This window comes from Toxorhynchites rutilus, chromosome 3 (assembly GCF_029784135.1).
Source record: "Toxorhynchites rutilus septentrionalis strain SRP chromosome 3, ASM2978413v1, whole genome shotgun sequence".
Classification (NCBI taxonomy): Eukaryota; Metazoa; Arthropoda; class Insecta; order Diptera; family Culicidae; genus Toxorhynchites; species Toxorhynchites rutilus.
Genome location: NC_073746.1, coordinates 226,798,872 through 226,821,221, shown reverse-complemented (window position 1 = coordinate 226,821,221; position 22,350 = coordinate 226,798,872). Strand labels below are relative to the sequence as shown.

The 22,350-nt window shown below is 38.6% G+C and overlaps 1 protein-coding gene across 3 annotated transcripts in view; it reads right to left on the bottom strand.

The window, feature by feature from the left end:
* LOC129774663 (extracellular serine/threonine protein CG31145) overlaps nt 1–22,350 on the bottom strand; it is a 162,933-nt gene that overhangs the window by 11,796 nt on the left and 128,787 nt on the right. For all 3 annotated transcript variants that reach the window (XM_055778490.1, XM_055778487.1, XM_055778488.1), the window contains exon 2: nt 3,877–3,989. The gene's annotated coding sequence lies outside the window, so the exon portion shown is untranslated. The remainder of the gene's footprint in view (nt 1–3,876; nt 3,990–22,350) is intronic.

Genomic DNA, 22,350 nt, shown 5'->3' with positions numbered 1-22,350 from the left:
GGCAACTGATCCCAAGAAAATTTTCAACATACTCGCTGCAATGTTCAAGTTATGCTGATAAGTAAAAATGTATGGACAATGGAAAAGTAATCTATCTTTGGTTAAAATACGTACCTATATTGTGAAAAGGATTCTATCTCAATAAAATGGTTTTTATTTCGTTTTGGAATGAAGCAATTAGCATTCTCAACAGCGGATTAATACTGATTGCCACTCAACTTATGAATGTTCGTCAATGAAGCTTTGAAGATATTAAGCGGCTTTTATTTTTTAATGCCGGTACCATTTCTATTCTTCTTGAAAGATTTATCCGCTTACGTTTCTATAATGAAAATTAACTCGGACATTTTACAATTCGATTAGTTTCAATCGGATTCATCAATGCTATAAATAAACGATAAAAAGCTCCATGTGTTCACAATATATATGGAACGCATGAAATTCGTGATTTGGTGTCAATGAACGAATCGTTGAACTGTTTCGGAAAACATCTGGTATCAACCAACAAAGCAACAAAACCACCTATAAATATTCGAGGAAAAAAATGAAATTTTAAACTTCATCTGAGAGTAAATCCCTTTAGTTTTTCTATTTCTGAAATTTTATTTAATTTTACTAACTGGATAGTGTGAAAGTACGGCTTTTCCGTGAGATATTCTCTCAACTAATAGAACGAAGCATAAGAAAAACGTATATATGGTATATTGAAAGCTCCATGGACTTACAATATTTATGGGACGCATGAAATTCGTGAACCATCATAGTGTTTGCATCACAGACGATTTCTGAACTATACACAAACCAGTCTATGGTGTTTTGCCGCGGCTTATCCGCCTTCGAAACAGCGGTTAGTGGGCGACCTTCTATTAGGTATTCACTGAATTAACATATCTTGACCATATTGAGCTACTCGTGCCAGCGATGATGATAATGAAGATGATGTTCAACTTCTTTCTATATGATTTAAAAAATTTCTCATAACACCTAGTTATGAGGTCAATTTGAACGATGTAGTTGCTCTGATGTTTTGATGGTTAAATTTGATCTTGTTTCTGATGATTAAATTCAGAGAGAAAAAAAACCCAACAATCCAATAATGTCTGACAGCTTTGCAGCGTCTTCGGATAACATGCCTGCAGCCTTCAACCAGAAATGAAAACCTTTATAAAATTGTAATTTCACGAGTGCTACATTTTACGGCCAAGCAATTTCCCACATTACCATCAAATGGTCACAACAACAATAAACAACAAGCTGTGCTTCAGCTGCAGCCACCCCAAATCCATTTGGAACGGTTCGTTGCAAATTTAGGTGCAGTTTGCCACTTTCCCACACTGCTTCGGCTCGATAGAGTGTAATCGCTCCATTAAAATCATTGCACCAGTGGCCTACAATGTAAGGAGGAGTAATAACCGCTACGGTGCTAATTTTCGGAAAAGTTTCCATTGACCGCAAAATGAGAACACAATTCGGAGGAATGTCGAAAAAACAGTTCATTCAAATTTCCCGTCAAATTGCAGCGCACAGAACTGAGCGGAAGGCATCAACTTGAGCTGTTGTCGTATCTTTGATCAGTTTACAAAATTTCCCATCATCATTACACCATCAAAAAGCGTCATTAATATGAAAAGACGAAAGGAAAACACAAAATCGTTAATCGGTTAGGATACGCGTTGATGATGATGAATAGCAATCAATTATGAATGCTCCCGCTTGTTGATGTTGTTGGTTCGAAATTACCCGAAAAGCAAATCTTTTCCAGTAAGCGCCAAGTGGGATTCGATTGTGTTCCGATTTGCGTTCCCGCTAAGTCAATTCGATACAGAAAGATCGTTGGAAGTTATCGACTCGAGTGACCCACTTCTCACTTGCTGTGGTGCAGCCGGCGAGCAAAGTGGAACATAAAAAAGTGCTAAAACGCCGGCCAACACATCCATGTGTATCATGACGGGGAAGAGAATTAACTGTGGAAAGACACCTGCGAAACAGTGCCCAGGAGGGAACCGTGAGATGACCTCTTTATTTCCACAGCCAGAATGGAATAACCGCCGGGCAAAGATTAGAGCGGTCTCAAGGGCGTCTTGCCGAAGGCGGAATTAATGCGGAAATATGTTTGAAACGGTGGTTGATATACTTGTTATGTCCGACATTAATTTCTTTACTGGCGCGTGCTTCGTTACGAGCTTAAGCTAAATTCAGCTTTTTTATATTTACATATTTTATCAGCCTTGGATAACAACCAACGCACGTATCTGTTGCATGCATTTCATTAATTAATATTGTTCGCTAGCATTTAACACTTTGACGGCCATGGTGTTTTGGCCAAAAAGTTCGTAAAAACCTAGAGGGTGATTCTTATACTAGATGGTGCCAGGAACCCAGCTAGCATACATTTTCATCCCCATTTGCCATATAAGGGTAAAAACTACGCGGCCCCAACTCAAGGTAGACGAGTAAAATATCGATAAAAATTATTACAAACCTATTATTTTTTTCGAAATTACATTTTTTGAAACATTATTTCAAACTCGTAAGATGCCTTCTATTAAAACAACCCAGCCATAAAAACTTTCCGGAGTATTTCGGGCTGTGATAAATTGTAATTGATAGAATAATATAAGCAGTGATGCCAAACTATGGGATCGAAGTGTCCTACTATGTATTGAGACCAGTACTGCCGTTCTACGCATAATTGCCTCATGTTACTTTTTGACAATTTTCACTTTTCTTCGAAGAACGATGTTTTTATGCCTTTTTTTTCCAGAAAACCACAAAAAACTTATTGTTTGTTTCCAGCTTTTCAAAAAACAACATCAAGCTCAATTGTCCCATGTTGATATTCTATGCATAACTGTCCCTCCATCTATTTTTTGTAGATCCATAATAAATGAATCGGTTCAAGTACAAGAATTTTATATCACGCTTTCAGCAGGACTGATGCACTCATTTATGGTTTGAAAGAACGAACTAATTCTCAAACAAATAAAAAAAAATTTACAGAACACGTGTACATCTTGTTAGCGAATGACTCATTCGACTCAAATTTTTGCCCGGCAAGTGACTCTTTCAAGTTTGGAAATCAAAAAAAATCGTACAGGGCCAAATCTGGAGAATACGGTGGATGGTGCAATTCGACCAATTTGGCCGAGGCAACAGCGGAATTTCCATGTTTTCCCATTTTTTTAAAAATCCGCGGACACGCCTGCTTTCACGCGCGGTCAAAACAAAACTTCGAGTCCGGTTCGGCTGAAATTTAGACAGTTGCCGTTTACGAGAATGTACTACACGATAAGTAATCACTTTTGCGGTACTGACTCCATCGGCCGATGAGGCTAAGTACTTATCGGACCGCCCTCGCATATTCATATAGACCGCAAAGTTTTACTAGTAACACCGCCCCTGTGAAAAACAAAAACTCTCTCGTTTTAGCTCTTCTCCCATTCGTCGCTCTCCACAAATGAGACCGAATGATGACGTAATTTTTCATGTATCATTTGGATGCTCCAATTGCCAAATTGATTAACTCCATAAAACAAGAAGCCGATAAAAATGATAAAATATTATATGTTGTTCTTTAAAATTCTTTTCGAATTACAAATTCGAAAATACGATGTAGAATGTATTATTGCAAACGCACATTTGATCTGACAACCTTTAGAAAGTATAAGATAGAATTAACTTGGAGTATTTGTTATTATTACTGTGCAGCGGTTATTCACTATGGCTAGAACGGGACGATATGTGCGGTTCAAACTTGTATGCAGGCTTCGAGAATGGTGTTAAGGACGAAATGTTTCTTTGTCAAAGATTTTACCCCGGTTTAGTACAAGCGAAATTGTTATTTGACATCAGGATTTTAAAAACGTAGCAACATACCTACAAGTTTTCTTCTTATGTCCTACACTGCGTGTATGGGGTTCAGACTACAAATCAATCTAAGACATCAGATCGCGGTTCTCCATATGGTTGATGGTCTGCTTCAAACGTATCTGAAAAATAAAAAAAAATGTAGCAAGCATTATGATGTATCAGTGTTTTAATGAGGATTCAAAGCTAGAAGTGAAAATGTAAATGTTCATTTTATCAATTTATTCCAATATTTATTTATTTTATTTTCTAAATGGTTTCCTTCAGCTGCACAGTGTATATGTTACATCGATTCTACAACGGTTTAACCGCGTATTCTTGCCACTTTGAGAAATGATATAACGTTGAAGTCGTTCAAATGACTCTAAGATCGTCGACAAATATCCTTCAAGTTTTGCCTAAATTTCTGAAAAAGGAAAAGAGGAATGTCACGGTGTGCCAAATCAGGTGCGTATGGCTGGTGTTTAAAACACACGTCAATAATTGACACACGCCAAGGGACTTCTGACTTGGCAGATTATCATGTAGAACAGTCCAACTTTGAGGATTGCAATGTTCAGCTTGAATTCAGTGGTTTCTGGTTTTCAAATGCTTTAAAATCTGAGACTATATTCTGCAGTAGCCGTGTGACCAGGTGGAATAGATTGCTTATAGATATTAAATTGACACAGTTTGAGACCCAAAACATAACACGTTGCGTCCCGGATTGTGATCATTTGTTTGAAGTTGCAGGTAATGGTTTACATTGCACAATAATTCAATAGTTTCTTTCAAAAAAAGGCAATTTCAATGGAAAATCCGAATTAAGGATGAAAAGTTGATTGTGTATGTTGCTACGTAAATTTTGAATGTAAAACTTGTTGAGTAATGTGTTTGAGAGTGACAAGCAATGTATAAGATATACGGCAAGCATGAGAAAGTGGGCTATAAATTTTGCATAAATTTTTAATGTGATCTCTTCTTTGTCATTCATTTTACTTACTTTTTTGTTTTTGCTGAATACAAAGCAAACGATATAAATTGCTTTCGTAGTCAGCAGACGACATGCATATACCGCTGACCAATTATAACTGAGATAAAATTCGAGCAGGTAGGGTAAATGATGTTGGTTTTTCCGATTTAGGGTGTTTTCACGCAAATCGATTTTTTTTCATGAAAATCACATAAAATAAAGTTTGGGTTGTGCTTTTCAACAAACAAGTCTCTAGTTTCTAATAATACCATTAGGTGTTCAAATTAAAAGAAAATTAAACAATTTTCTTCAAAGAGAAATTATGATCATGGCTAGTCTGATTATGGTTTGTCCGAAAAATGATCATGATATGTTCGGTTTTAGAAAATATCATTTTTAAAATGAAAAGATCGAATTTTCAAGTAGATATTGCACTTCTTATTGCTTGAGTTTACTGTCATCATATTGCCTTTTCTCGGGTATTTCAAAGGTGAACATCACACATCACACAGAGAAACTTTATTTCTGTTACGCACGAAGGACGACATAAACAAATTGTAGCGCGCCAAGCGTTTGCCATATTAATCATGTGGACAAATCAACATCAGACAAACCACCAGGCGATTATTTGGTACGTATTCAGACCTTTTCTGGATTATAACACTTACAAATATTATAAACATCATGCTTGCACACCATTTGTATCAGATTTATATACAGGTCGGACTCGATTATGTATAGTCGACCATTTTTTTTTCAACAATTATTTTCAAATCCTATACATAATCGAATCTCAAGAAAATATTTTTTTCATTAATGTATGAATGTCAAGCATTAAAAGAAAAATAGCTTTTTTGTGATTCGATTATGTATTGGATTCGAAAATTAACGTTGACAGTGAAATTGCGATTATATATAGGGTCGGGGAAGAAGAAATGTCGTATTTATGATCGAAATTTGACGCTTTATTTAACATACTTAAAATTATCCTATTTAAGTCAAATATGCACCGTTTTGTTCGCAAACTTGTTGCCATTTAGAAGGCAACTTCATTATCCCCTCTTTATAAAACCCCTCTTCTTATTTGCAAAAAACTCAGACAGCCAGTTTTCGCAAGCCTCTTTTGAGGCCAAATTAGTATCACCAAGAGCGTTTTGCATGGACCGGTAGAGATGATAATCACTTGGAGCCAGGTCCGGACTATACGGTGGGTGCAATAGGACATCCCGTTCGAGCTCCCGTAGCTTCTAGCGGGTCATCAAAGATGTGTGAAGCCGTTGTCCTGGTGGAAAACAATACCATTCCTATTGATCATTTCTGGCCGCTTCTGGTCAATCGCCTGCTTCAAACGGTCAAGCTGCTCACAGTAGAGAACCGAGTTGAGGGTCTGGCCATAGTTGAGCAGCTCATAGTGGATGATTCCCTTCCAATCCCACCAAACACATAGCAAAACCTTCCTGGCCGTCAATCCGGGCTTGGCGATGGTTTGGGCCGGTTCATCGCGCTTCGACCACGACTTTTTTCGCTTTAGGTTGTCGTACGTGATCCACTTTTCATCACCAGTCACCATCTTCTTCAAAAATGGGTCGAGTTCGTTCCGTTTCAGCAGTGCATCGCAGGCGTTGATTCGGTCTAAAAGATTTTTTTGCGTCAACTCGTGTGGCCCCCATACATCCAGCTTTTTTTTGGAATCCAATCTTCTGCAAATGGTTCCAAATGGTTTTATGGTCTATACCCAGTTCTTGGCCAATCGAGCGAGTGGTCACATGCCGGTCTACTTGGATGATTTCAACGATTTTATCGGTTTCCACGACGATTGGCCTACCAGTACGGGGTGTATCTTCGACAGCCACTACACCAGAACGAAATCGATCAAACCAACGCTATGCTGTGCGAATCGTTACAGTATCGGGTCCAGAAACTACACGAATTTTTTCGGCCGCCTTCGTTGCAGTTTTTCCTCGCAGGTAGTAAAAACGTAAAATATGGCGAATTTCTTGCTTGGTGGACTCCATCTTTGACGCGCTATAGCTTGAGATTGAAAAGGACAATCACAACACTGCCAAAACGGCACTGCAGGGGGTCTTCGTAGTCACTTGGATACGCGTTCGCTTACTAAGCGATCGATCGTGAGTTCAAACTCAGGGCCCTCAATTGACCATCTTTGTGTTGTTATAGAATAACTACGCCCACGCAACCATCATCAGCTATGGATATCGATCCACGGTGGACCAAAGATCCATTCATCCATACAAACTGCTCTGCCCTGCAAGAAACATCGGGCTGCTGTTCTCTAAATAACCCAACAATGATCAATATCAACTGTCTTCGCTGTCCGGTCTGCTGAACAATGGAAGAACAGATAGAATACCCTTACGCCTAAATGGCTACTACATTGTAATTTACCATAATGTAATGTAACAGAAAAACCTAACGCCTAAATGGCTACTACTACTACTGTGTATTTTACAATTTATAGAAACATAAACATATGTATATGTACGCGATAAAAACCCGGCTCTGTTACAGATAAAATGCTAATGAGCCTGATAAATAAATAAATGGGATAAAAAAACGGCACTTGTAGCACAGATTGTCGTCTTTAAATAGCCGTATGGTATGATCCGATGCACTAAGGTGCTAAGGTTTTTCTGTCCACATACCACGTGGACAGAAAAAGTACGATTCTAGACTCCCCCTCCCCCTCCGTGGACAAGCGTGGACATTTCTTCTACCCCTCCCCTCTTTGTCCACGTGGACATTCCTATTTTTTTTTGGAGAAAAAATCGATTTTTTTCATATTTTTTTTTGCCAAGAAAGTTGTAGGGTTATATCCGAACCATGACCACATAGTTGACGTAGGATTACGTTACGATATTTGTTGTATGTTGTTTTCGAATATCTTCGAACAATATGAGATTCTAGATTCGAACAACATCATTTTGAATAATCAAGGGGTGAGATTGTGTTACTTGTTATGTTTCTGGGGTATAGCTTGCGATACGTTAAGGAGGAGGGAGGTACAAAATCCATATTTTCTTCTGTTATGCAATTTGTTAACAATACCATAATATCGATCTATTCACTATTCTTTTCTTTCTTCAATATTACCCGGTAAATTATTTGTATCACTTTTCAGTTTCTTCCGAATTCCATTTATGTTGTCTACAGTTAGCTTCTGTGCATGGAAAAAAAATAATGCTATAACTGTTCCTGATAATGCGTATACATTCAGCATCTCGAAATTGTACAGTCATTTCGTTTTGAATTTACGAAATGGTCTGCAGTTAATTGCTCTATTCACATTTGTGCGAAGCTCCCGTTTTACCAACATCCCAAGATCAGAAAAGTCGCAAATTAACTCAACTTTCTTAAAGCTTACGCTTGTCGAATGTTCGCAAATGCTACAGTATGTGTATTTGATAGTTTCGACCACATAGTTGTCGAGCTGTATTTATTGGAATTTATCGACTGATTGTTTGTAAGAAGCTCATAACAGGAACGTCAGACCTCATGTTTCCTCGACAATCTTGCAAGCAATTTTGGAGTTTAACAGCGATGTGCTGTTCCTTACATAGAAGATGACCTTTTTGCGGGTGAGGGCTACTTTGGGAATTGATAACGGTAATCCCAAGAAATTATAAGACTTTTCATCGCCCATCACGATTTTTTACAAAAACGGCGTTTTTCGACGTTTATAGAACGAGTCGCAGATAAAGATGTGATTCATTGTGTTTATTTCGGTCAAATATTGTGGAACTCATACGCCGTAGCAATTTGCTAGCTGCACCAGATGCTCAGGGACGGTGGTTTTTGGATATTTGTAGTGAATCTGTTAATTGATCTGTCGTGTACCGAATTTTTTTCTCAATGGATTCCTCGATTTGATTAACATCAATTGCGGCACGAACTTTCCGGTCCAACCCACAGAAGAGTATTTCACAAATTACCACATTTCAATAGAGGGCAATAAAGAGCTTCGCTGTTAGTGTTGTTCGTCTTTCAATTTTACAAAAGCTTGGACGTTCTGAAGAGATGGAAACGAAGTGGTTTTTGTACCATGAATAACCCGCATCTAAGAAAACAATGTCGACCATTTTTTGTATTACAATACTAAGCCTCATCCTGACGGAATAAATTATCCTTTACTAACAATGAAACTAAATTGATCGCTCACAATTTATGTGCATTAGTTTCAGCATATAGATTTCAATTAGAAAGATCAAGAAGAGAAAAAAGAGAGATGTATGGATGCCCGACCGGCACTCTCAGAGTCTCTTTACATAGTGCCAGCAACTGCTGAATCGGTCGAATAGATTAGAAACAAGTGCGACGGTTTTGAAAATTATATTCTACCTACTTAAATTTTTTTTTTGTTTCAACACGGGCCAGTCGTGCATACAAATTAGACGTAATGTATTTAAAAAAATGTGTCTACGTGGAAATTATCTATACCCCCTCACCCTCACCGTGGACATGCGTGGACATTTCGTGACCCCTACCCCCCCTAAAGTTGTCCACGTGGTATGTGGACAGCCCCTAAGTACAATACAAGATATGTTTAAGTGTTGCCATATATTGACAATATACGACATTTATTTTCCCCCAACCCAATATAATCGTGTCCGACCTGTATCCAAATCATGTAAATAATGCATCTCGATGACCTAGATTCTGATCATGGTTTGTCCAGACGATTAGCGGTTGTAACGCTTGGCGTGCTGCAGTTCGTTTATGTTGTTCTTCGAGCGTAGCAGAAATGAAGTTTCTATGTATTGAGTGCTGTTCACCTTAAGAATGCTCAAGAAAGGGCAATATACTGAAGTAAGTCTAAATTGTGAATGAATCAATATGATGACAGTAAACTCAAGCAATGAGAAATGTTACGTCTACACTGGATTCTTTTTTACGCGAGTTTTTCTTACGTGATTTTATTTTATGCGATTTTTTACGCGATTCTCTCGAAATTACGCGATTTTTTTATAGGGTTTTCTTGAAATGACGCGATTTGGTACTGCCCACCTTCGCTTCGTTAGGAAGAAAAAGAGATGAAAATAAATTCTGCAAGAGCGTGTGCGAGGGCGGTTGTGACGAGCGCAAGCCGGTAATCTTTTTTAACGCAATTCTCTTGAAATTACGCGAGAGCATGCCTCACAAAAGCAAAGCAGAAGAGAAATACAAACTTAGGCTCCGTTTTTGCTTCAGGCGAGGGTTTATATCAATTGCATATTTTATTCTAAAGGCGAGTGAATTGCAAAGTTTAAAGTCTCTTAGATACAAACGAAAGAACGAACGAATTTAATTCTAGACTTGCTCCAGTCAGCGAACAGTCAACACCGAAGCTGATGCCGAGTTTGATCGCATATCGGTTTGAAACGAAAGCGTGTTGGTTGGCGTTTTGGCATGCGGATTTTTCGTTGGTTTGTAGCTCAGTTTTGTAGCTGTAGTCGGATCGTATTGCCGGTATTTATAGTGCCCGTTTTTTCTCGACACAAAGCACTTTAAAAAAAATACATATGAAATTACCGGTGCAAGTATTCAAGCAAACTATGTCGTTATTGAAATGTCCAAATGAAGAATTAAAACCACACATCATTATGACGGTTTGTTAGCATCAATATTACCGATTTTTAATTCAAATTATACTTTCCAAATAATAAATCAAAACAAATGTTTTCTCTGGTATTCGAAAAAGATTGCCTTCCAAAACAGCGCACCTGTGTGAAATAATTTTTTTTTTGGTGAGTCGAATGCAAAGCAGCGCAATTGTGCAATTGTATCCAATCTTCGGAGCTTATGTAACACTGTGGCTCGCAGTTCATGAGTTGTACTTTTGTTTCTCTCTGGGTCCATAATGCCATCCTATGGACACAGCATAGCACCACTCGAAAAACTACAATCATCATTTCATCATCGCACATCTTCGGGCCATTCGATAGAGGGCTTTGTTTTGCATCTTGACTGTAAGTTTTGCTAAGCGCACTTCAACACGATGCTGCAGATCAAATGAAAACATAAATTGAGGCATCTTCAGGCGGATTAAATAATATCCGGCCGTTAGTTGGAGGCTCGACCAAACTGGATCAACGCTCGGGCTGTATGATGTATCTGAGCGAACTGAATCCGAAGCCTGCATCTATGGAACAAGTATGCAGGCAGACCAGCAGAGGTATGCTGCCCTCTTCAGGGAGGGCGTGAGTAAGCTTCTTTGAACCGATTTATGGTCCTTGTTGAGAGCTAATAACGTGATGTGCATCTATTTGGTGAAGTGCAAATCCGCTTAGCGATAGGGCTATTGAACTGGCCATTCGTGTACATTGGCTTGAGTGCTTATAGCCGAGAAGTGGCTGAACAGTTTGCTCCGGTAAAGTTTACCCGCCCGACTTGAGCTAAGTAGTTGGTTTTCCCTGCGGCCAGAAGTCCGATAATGACAATTGATGGGTTAATTGAATAAGTTTAAAATAGCACAATTCATGATGAAATTGGTGCGAATTCGAAAGTAAGGGTATACGTTAGGCAGTCGCCGTGAGTCGATATTGCGAGAAGTTCGAAAATCGATTGGTGATTGGTTTGAACTTAATTCATGCAAATAAGCAGATCAGCTCTTTGTTGGAATGCGGATTTAATCATCGTTCCCCGGATGGATGAAAATTGTTATTGAAAGAAAAATGTGCATAAATAAATAGTTTTATGATGATCGAATTTTTAGCCAACCCTGTACAAAGCAGCACGTTTACTCATATAAGATGTTCAACATGGACCCGTGACAAGAATCTACTGTTAGGTCTTCTGTTATGAAACTAATGTGCTACACAACGTTACGCACGAGAAAATATATAAACGTCGCCAAATCGACTCAATCTATTCTAGCTTTTCAAAAGCTTTTAACAAGGTCGCAAGGCAGCTTTCACATACATCGTTCAAAAATTAACAATTGCCAGTATTTTGTGCATTGTTACTAATCAAATTCGACATCGAATCATTCACTCGTACCGTTGGTGTGAGTTCAAAGATTTCTGATTTCAAATAAACAGTCAGTTTCATTTTCTTATTTTCATAATAATCGATCACATAAATAAACAACCCATGTTTTTCGTACGCTATCATGAAGAGCGTATCATAAGCGATCTTTTTTTGCTGTTTAGAAGGAATCCATACCTTCTAAAGCGTTAATAATCCTACTCCGGATCAACGATGATTCCAATTGTCGGGGTATAGGGAGGGGGTACTTTTTGCGCTGGGTATTTCCTAGGAGAAATCGATCCTCCTTTGAGCGATCATATATCTTTTCCGGCTAAACGAAGTGGTATGATAATCACTTTATTCGAAAGATGAAATGTCTAAGAGTTATATGCTTGTTTCTTATTGATTGCTAAGCCAACTGTTACAGAAAATGAAGAGGTGCAGCATTGGTGGACAAATATTAGGCTGTCAAAAAAGTCCTGCGGTATTTTTTTTTTTGAATTTTCATTTGTTCATGAAATCAGTTACAATCATCTGTTTTAAGTCAAATATGCGCCGTTTTGTTCGATGACTTGTTCCCAACGAGATGCCAACTTCATAATACCCCTGTTATAGAAGCTCGCTTCCTTATTGGCCAAAAACTCGGATAGCCAGTTTTCACAGGCCTCTTTTTTGGCTAACTTCTGACTACCTAGCTCGTTCGCCATGGACAAAAACAGGTGGTAGTTACTTGGTGCAAGGTCCGGACTATACGGCGGATGCGAAAGAACCTCCCATCCGAGCTCCCGGAGCTTCTGGCGCGTCACCAAAGAAGTGTGTGTCCTGGCGTTGTCCTGATGGAAGACAATGCGGCCTCTGTTTATCAAAGATGGCCTCTTCTTCATGAGTGCTACCTTCAAGCGGTCCAGTTGTTGGCAGTACAGGTCCGAATTGAGCGTTTGGCCATAGGGAAGCAGCTCATAATAGATTATTCCTTGACAATCCCACCAAACACACAGCAGAACCTTCCTGGCCGTTAGTGAGGGCTTGGCCACCGTCTGAGCCGCTTCAGCGGGCTTCGACCACGACCGTTTGCGCTTCACGTTGTCGTAAGTGACCCACTTTTCATCGCCAGTCACAATCCGCTTCAGAAACGGGTCGATTTTGTTGCGATTCAGCAGCGATTCACATGCGTCGATACGGTCAAAGATGTTTTTTTGCGTCAACGTGTGTGGCACCCATACATCGAGCTTCTTTGTGAATCCAAGCTTCTTCAAGTGGTTAATAACGGTTTGATGACTTATCCCCAGCTCTTGGCCGATGCTACGGCTGCTACTATGCCGGTCTTTCTCGGCTAATTCAGCGATTTTGTCGCAATTTTCGACGACAGGCCTTCCGGAGCGTGGCGCATCTTCGACGACCTCTACACCAGAACGAAAACGTTGAAACCATCGTTGTGCGGTGGAAATGGAAACTGTATCGGGTCCATAAACTGCACAAATTTTATTGGCAGCTTGAGATGCATTTTTGCCTTTGTCATAGTAGTACTGTGAAATATGTCGGATTTTCTCTTTATTTTGCTCCATATTTGCGACACTATAACTCACGAACGACTTAACCAAACAAAACACTGTCAAGGACTATATTAACTGGCACTGGCAAAAATACCTTTCCTACAAGCTATAAAATACCGCAGGACTTTTTTGACAGCCTAATATATATGCTGCAAGTATACAGTCTGAGTTTAATTTAGTCATTTGTTGATTTGGTCAAGAGGCAAAATGGTACTCCAATGACAATGCGCAATGGTCCAGGAGGTGAATTTAAGTGGAAATTAGCATTTCGAGCTCGACAGTTATTCTCTAGACAAAAACTGTCTTCGACAAAGTTGTTACATATAAAAGAGCGCACATCCATAATCACATCCAATGCATGATGGAAAGTGAAGGGAAGAATATTGAACTATTTTTTATATTGCTTTCTCTTTTTGTTCTGTTTCAGTTGCTGGACGCACAAACACTGAGAGAGAGAGTGAAATTATTCCTCTCGCGAGCGATAAACCTCTACGCTTCGTTTATTATGAACACTGTTTATAAACACCCCCACCACCCCCCCCCCCCCCTACATATCCATTATACCCGCACCGATAAAAATGTTCTACTTTCCGGCTTGCTTCATTTTCAGTAAAAAAACATGGAAAAAGACTTTTTTATAAAACATTTGTCCAGTTATTTCATAATATTAAACTGTATGAAACTGCTTTTAAATTTTTGAAAACATGAGTTTCCAAACATACAATTGAAGTTTTCCTTAACATGTCCGTCTTACCCCCATCCCCCCTACGTCGTCGTTATTTGTTAGCATTGACAAGGGGAATGAATACTTTCATTGAGTGAGGGACGCGAACGTTTCGTGAGGCAATAAAACGCTGATTTGAGCAGATTTTCAAATTAATCTCCGAATTACCATGTACTGTTGATTGTTTGCTGTCTAGAGCGGAACTGAAACTCCGAACTTGCTGAATATAAGTATTTTTCAGAATCGGATGTGTAGTGATACCTAATGCTGCAAGTATGCAGTCTGAGTTTAATTTAGTCATTTGTTGATTTGGTCAAGAGGCAAAATGGTACTCCAATGACAATGCGCAATGGTCCAGGAGGTGAATTTGAGTGGAAATTAGCATTTCGAGCTCGACAGTTATTCTCTAGACAAAAACTGTCTTCGACAAAGTTGTTACATATAAAAGAGCGCACATCCATAATCACATCCAATGCATGATGGAAAGTGAAGGGAAAAATATTGAACTATTTTTTATATTGCTTTCTCTTTTTGTTCTGTTTCAGTTGCTGGACGCACAAACACTGAGAGAGAGAGTGAAATTATTCCTCTCGCGAGCGATAAACCTCTACGCTTCGTTTATTATGAACACTGTTTATAAACACCCCCACCACCCTCCCCCCTACATATCCATTATACCCGCACCGATAAAAATGTTCTACTTTCCGGCTTGCTTCATTTTCAGTAAAAAAAACATGGAAAACGACTTTTTTATAAAACATTTGTCCAGTTATTTCATAATATTAAACTGTATGAAACTGCTTTTAAATTTTTGAAAACATGAGTTTCCAAAGTTTTCCTTAACATGTCCGTCTTACCCCCATCCCCCCTACGTCGTCGTTATTTGTTAGCATTGACAAGGGGAATGAATACTTTCATTGAGTGAGGGACGCGAACGTTTCGTGAGGCAATAAAACGCCGATTTGAGCAGATTTTCAAACGTTTTTGTGAAATAAAGTTAACGTTAATTACTATTTTAACAGCGAACAAATTCTGATACTTTGCACACCAATGAAATCGGAAATTCTCTAAGATTCCTTTGATCTACTATGCAGTACAATCCACTAATGTCTAAACAGTTTAAATTAATGAAAACTGGAAGCATTCTCATTTTCCCATACATTTGATCTGTCGATTTGTGTGCATTCCCTAACAGAGCTGCCAATAACGAGCAACTGATACACTCCTTTCTGCCCGGTTTAAACATATTTGGTTTAAATTTTGAAGCCACACCACTTCTCGTTTGGTGGTGTTCGAAGCTACATGGTTGCCACAGAGCGTCGAGCGGATATCATGCTGATTTCACACACATACACACAGCTCGATACAAGGAGAGGAAGCCCTCTGTACCGAGGTGTGCCACGACAAAGAAGAGCAGCATATGAGAATTTTTTTGCGCTAGTGCAGATATCGAAGATTATCCAGAATTTTGGAATATATATATACATTGTATTTTTTTAGATAAACGTATATTTCATGAAAGTATGCTTTCAAATTCCAGCAGGGTAACCTTACTGTTGCATGTTGTGGGGTTCGATCACATCTCAAGTGGAATATAGGAGCAAAAGGGTTCATAGTTTGTGATCGATATCTGAGTGGGAAGGAGAAAGTCTGATGCGATTTGAGCCAAATGATAGTTTTCGACCCTACTCGACTCTTTCGAGTCTACTGAACAGAAATTTCGATGCATTACAAAAATTTCGATGCATTCTAAAATAATATCCGAAATGATAAACAAGTGGTTTGAATAATATAATTCCGTAGTTCTTCATCGAAAACTGCGGTCATGACCTAGATACAACCCATTACAATTTTTAAAGCTAAAGGCGAATGAACTGAGAAAGTCTGGTGGTCTGAGAAATTCTTCTATGATTCGAAACATAATCATCATAATACCAATAAATCCGAATACGCTCCTAAGTTCACAGAAGCTCTCTTCCAGCAAATAATTATAAAAATCAATTCACTGTTGATTACTTCGGATATTATTTCAGAATGTTTTGTTTGAAAGTTTTGCTGACCCCAAAAAAGGACGCGTTTGCGTGGTTTTGTAGAAACAGATGAAAATTGGTGATTCATGGTTTGTTGTTCTTCTCGCTAGAGCAATACACGAGTTTTGTGTCCTTATTACCAGTGCACAATGCGCATTTAGTATGTATCGTTGAAATTTTACCCGTAATGCGGCCCAAGGCTATTACATATTTGTTCCCCCACCACCGTTGTCTATTTAATAACGCATAACATGTGTAAGTAAGTTTGATTCAATCATATACAATCAATGTCCACATAACGGTATGAAAACCGACGCCTATTCAGTATTTTTCTTTTGTTTTGCTTCTGTCCGTCAATGCAAGCTCTGCACTATGCTTACTTCGCGTTATAATATATGAGAATGCATTCTGAGGCGAAAAATTTGCACGTCCGTTCAACACGTACTGAGGTTGGCCAGGGCGAGCACAATATTGATAGTACTTTCATGGCCATCCGACGACTTGCATCAACCGTCGACTAATCTTGACTTTGATTTGAAAATCCATAGCATATTTATGGATTTTTGTGATTTCAATAGTTTGCTTTTAATGCAGTTTTTGGGCCATGATAACAAAAATTTTTGTGGCAATAAGTAACGAATATCACTCATACACCTTTTATCTTTGGAAAATTTGTCGAGAAATTTTTCGAAATAGGTAATGATTTATTGAAATAAAGTAACATGATAATCAGTATTGTCTTGCAGGAAGTCTCCAATGAAGCCGGCTTTGGCCATGCTGCGTCTCTCTTCTAGTAACTCCAGCTTTATAAGCATTCAACCAGGCAGGTTCAATGGATCCGTCCTTCCGAGATAACGTAGAGCAAAGCGAAGGATTTTTCACTGTGAAGGTAAGACTGCAATGCGTTGAATTTCATTCTGGATGGGGTGCACAAATGAGCGTTAGAAAGCTCTTAGGCGATATATATCCCTAAACTTTTTTGCAAAGCGAAAGAGGAATCCCAGCTGTGAAGAGGTTTTAGATACGACGAATGTAACCTTCCTTGAAGGTTAACTGCGAATCGAACAGGATGCCCAAATATTTGACAGACGATTCTTGCTGTATGCTGTATGCTGTATAACTAATGTGAAGAAGAGAGTGTTCGTGTCCATATGAGATTACCGCGCATTTGAACGCGTTTAGTGACGTTCGTCACCATTAAGCGAATGCTTCTAGCTATTGTTTCAGAAAAACTGATAGAGCATTTGCATTGACATGCTGTTTGGAAGACCTCAACTCTTGCGCTAGACTCAGGGCCGAGACGACTTGAATGGCAGGAACGGAAAAGCAGCGACTGATGCTCGAAGACAGCTTGATTAAGTTAGTCGAATCAAGTTGATCGAATCAAATAAGTACATGTCTGCTGAAACACTTTGGAAGATCATTACCGCACCCTAACACAGCTCCGGTACGACTGAAGTCGATTGAAGACGACTGAATAGGCTGCCAATATGCTTAACACTCTACCGCCCAAGTTTTTTATTCATCTAAAAGAACTTACTCCACTTTTATCTCGAATTTCCGACTTTCAACATAAAATACTCCTAGCAGAAAGCTGCCAGCATAAAAACAATGTGTATGTGTGATAGATGAAAATATTCTAAAGACGTTTTAGTGGGGGTGAACATTGAAAATAATGTCTGAATAATTCGAAAAGAGAATCTGCGAAGCCCGTCTAAAGGCGGGCTTGGGCTGTAAAGGGTTAAGTTGTTGGTTCATGGCTTCTTGGAAAACTAACAGCGTGGCGTGATTTCCTCCTCAGCGACAGCTGAAAATGCCTTATCTTCAAACTCTCTAAACAGTAATCCTTCCGGTCATGTGCAGAGTCAAATCGTCTGCTTTTAAGCGATGAATCAAGTCCAATTTTGAACGACCAGAATAAAAGCTTGCTGGTGTCTTTGTCTTTGGGTACGAACTTAACTACCGATGGGTCACAGTCAATTCGATTTCGAGTCGATCGATTAAAGATCGGAATATATGCAACCTTTTCCTAGATTGACTTGCTCCCAATTTGACAAGCATTGGTACACACAACTGAATCCCACACGCATTCACGATTTATACCCTTTGACCCCTTTGACCAAGCAGAGCCAAGCAGTTTAACAAGAGTTGCATCTATATATTATCCATTTTTCCATATTTCGCTTCAAATTTTAAAAGCTTCAAATATTTGCGAACATCAGCCCTATAACATTGTTGTACATAGTGAATTTTAAAACGTTCACAGTCGGGCGGCTAAAGATAATAATGTTGACGACCAGTCGACTGACACTTTGGACACTCCGGTTATAAGCTTTCTAAATAACGAAAACAAGTTTGACTTTTTTTTCTATTGCCCTGGTACAAAGACTGATACACCCAATGTATCAAACCCAATTTTCCCAGTATAGCATTGTGATGATCGGTACAATGTCAACGACCCATATCGAAGGTGGCATTTAAGAGAAAAAAAGCTGTTTTGTTTTCTTTACATCGGAATTCATTCCTCATGTTTAAACCATCGCAGTCGAACGAACGTACGCAAATTCAAAACGACACACGTGTAGCAGTGCATAAAATGGAACCATTTCCATCGCAATTCCACTTTTGTCGGATGTACGAAAGCGTGTTTGTGACCATGAAACGATAAAACATCACCGGTAACAAACAAAAGAAAACAAAACTCCGACCTTTCGAACAATTTTCTATTTTTCGAACTGATACAGTTCCGATAAGCGTCTACATAATTCCGCATAAGCTTTATGAGCAACGTGCCATCGTTCCGTCCAGACAAAATAAAAGACTCTCCCAGCACATTATCAACTTCACTTTCCACTTTATTGCTGCTTTATTTTGTTCAGTCGAATGCACCCTCCAGGTTGTTTGGAGAACCCCAGCTTTTCTTACGAACTTCTGCAATCGCGTCCAACTATCGGCATTGTGTTTTTGTTTGTTTAGAGCATGGTGTTTTTTTCTACTTCTGAATCACTATTGTTGATTAAATTAACAACATCCTCTCGAAGTCGCACTTCAACGAAGAAAAACTATGGCACATGAATAAAATCTAAGCAAAATCCGTTGACCATAACTCAGCAGTTATATTATTAAGATTATCAAATGGTTCATAAAAAACGCAGTATTGGGTTAATTTTGGATATTCAAAGACATCCGAAGCTTCCTCATGGACCATAATAAACCGCGTGCTCGCTGTCCAACTTTCTCCGTTTTCTCAAGGTTGACTCGGCGATTTGAGGAGAGAAAACAGAAGAACAAAACACAAACCAACAAACGTTGGCGCAGAGTTATGAGTTGAGCGCAGAAACACGAACTATTATGTGGATCATATGTTCGAAGACGAGCTCAGCCGACATTTGGATCTATTTTTGCATATTTTACGTGTAATTGGTTGGTTAAGCGTTGGCTCATCCAGGTGATCATTTTTACGTAACCGGATTGGGTTTGAGTTATCGACGCTACGAACTGTTATCAGTATTGTATCACGCAACGGATGCTTGGGATAGTGGCCACGTAATCTCGTTATTTTGTCTGTATACACTTCAGCGCTCCAGTGACGTAAATCTAACCTTCGATGAGTAAATGATAACGACTGCATTCACGAGACGAAAGCCTCACATGGAACAATTTAATTAACGAAAGCATTATTTCTGGGACATTTAGAAATAAACTCTGATCGATTCTCCCATGCCAATTAATTTGGATGACAGTTGTTTTCCTCACCTGGGTTCGATAGAATTTGAGGTAAAAATAGTCAGAGATACCAATGTTTTGCGGCAGTGAACGACAGTTTGATATTTTTAGACGCTCACAAGGTGACCGTGTTTATGGAACGAGTTGAAGGCCACAAGTCGAGGAGATATAAAACTCATCGGATACAAACAAATATTAGTCATCTTGTTTTTGTTTTGGAGAAAAATAAACGCCACACGGACGTCTTAATTCATTTTATTTATGTCGCATAGAAAAATAATGAATATGAATTTGCCGTCCAAACAAAAAAAAAACATTAAATGAACAAACATGATGCAGGAAGAATCGAAGTAGAATATTTTTCCCATTACATCTTCTGAGTTTTGGAGTGTCAAAAATGAATGTATGCACGATTCGAGACTCTAGGGTAAGGAGTATGATAAATTGATACTTTTAATTTAATAAAAAAAAATCGTGGACCAAGTCACGATTTAATTATTCGCATTATAATACAACTATACAGTTATCATCTCTGCTCATCTAGACTTTTGCTCTTCCATTTTATTTTCTAACCGAAGAAATACAAATATCGTGATTACAGCGCTCGCAGAACAGAATAATGCGTTTGATTGTAATATTTTCACTTCCCCATATTTGATGCTGAACGCTCTGCAATGGTTATCCATAAAGCAAAGAATTGTGTATTTAACTATGGTGTTCATTTTTTAAATAGTTAACGGTTTGCTACCTCGATATTTGTATAAACGAGTTGAAATAGGAAGTGATTTTCATCCATAGAAAGATACTAGAAAGGTGGATGAAATGAGAACACTCCATTTCTCAACATGTGCTTCACGAAATTCGCTATATTTTAAAGGAATAAGTGTTTTCAACTCGATGCCACGACATATTAAATGGCAACAACACTAGCAAAATTTAAGAGAAACTGTATTTCACACGTTAAGGTTGTATTTTCCCAACAGCCGATTTTTTTTGACGTAGGACTACGTCTTTCATTTCTGTACCGGGGTGTAAGTTCAAAGTTCCGATAAAGAGAGAGTGACGCTGGAATGCAAGGTTTTGAACGTTAATATCTCTTTACATGCTGAATGGAGTGGTATAATAATCACTTCATCCGAAGGATAAAATGTCAACGAGTTATATGATTGTCACTTATTGGTCCAAAAAATCGTTTCAATAGCTGAAAAATTGCTTTGAAAGCAAGTTAATGAAATCATAACAATCTAGCTCATCGATGATGATTGGTAATCGCAATGTGTCCCCGAACACGGACGCAAAATCTAGACACCGTCATAGCGAATACATGCAAGCTGTGATTTCTTTTGCTCGCTTGCATTAGTGTATGGGAAACCATAGCGGACACAGGCAAGGCGTGAGTACTTTTACTCGCATCAGTTTCTGTTCTGCTTTCGCATGGAACAGTCGTGAAAAATTGTTTGCGTGTGAATGCGTCCGAGCGAAGGAATATTCGCACCCATTTACGCATTCGACCTGGTGTTCCCGTGATGCAATCCAATAGCATCAGGTTCTGTTCTGCTTTCGCATGAAACAGTCATGAAAAATTGCCATAAGGTTATATAGACTTTATTTCGTTTTCACCGTGAAATGGCGCCCTCAGTTTCTATTCTGCGCATGGGGTGATCATGAAAAATCTTGGTTTTTTTTACACGAAAACAAAAATTAATCATTTATCAAACATCTTCAGTTGCTTTTACAAGACCACTCAAATTCCATCGGTTCGTTTCGGGACCACCAACAAGCTCGAAAGAGTTGAATTTAATGTTAATAACAATTCCATACTTATACTCATCCATCCACACACTAACAAAAAAACTTTCAGCAATCTTTCAAAATATTTATTCGTTCTTTCATTGAGAATTGATTCAGATGCAATTTCAAATAAATGATTACCGAGCCAACGGTAGTCCTACGTCTACCTTGCGATTATATCACAGATATAACCCACTTCTTTTTTTTATTTTCGTAACGATTTTGACTGACGAAGACTGACGGATATCTTTATGTGAACAGTTTTCTGAAGTTTCTTTTTGTTTTTATTATTTTGAATGTATATTGCATCCGACGATGTTTTTTTTATTAAACGGAGTATATCGTCTAAATAATTTTGAGCAAATATGTTTTATGTTAAATTTTATTTTTTCAATTTGTATTCATATTTGTGATCATATTTGAATCCCTTCAACGCGTATGTTCGAATTTTATCAATGACAGAGAGTTATAGACCTTTTTTTCGGAATGGAAGCGGGCACTCTAATGAAAAAATAAAAAAATAAGTGTATAATATTTTGAGAACCACTTAATCGGTTTGGCATGGAATGGCTGTATAAATATATAATTATATTCCTCCATATCTCTGGAACGCCTTGACAGATATTCATCAAACTTGACATACATGTTCCTTACATATTAGAGGTGGTCAGAAGAGTATTGGAAATGGGAGCGCAACCATCGAAATGGGGAAGGGCCCATATCAAAAATCCAATGTTTCACGTG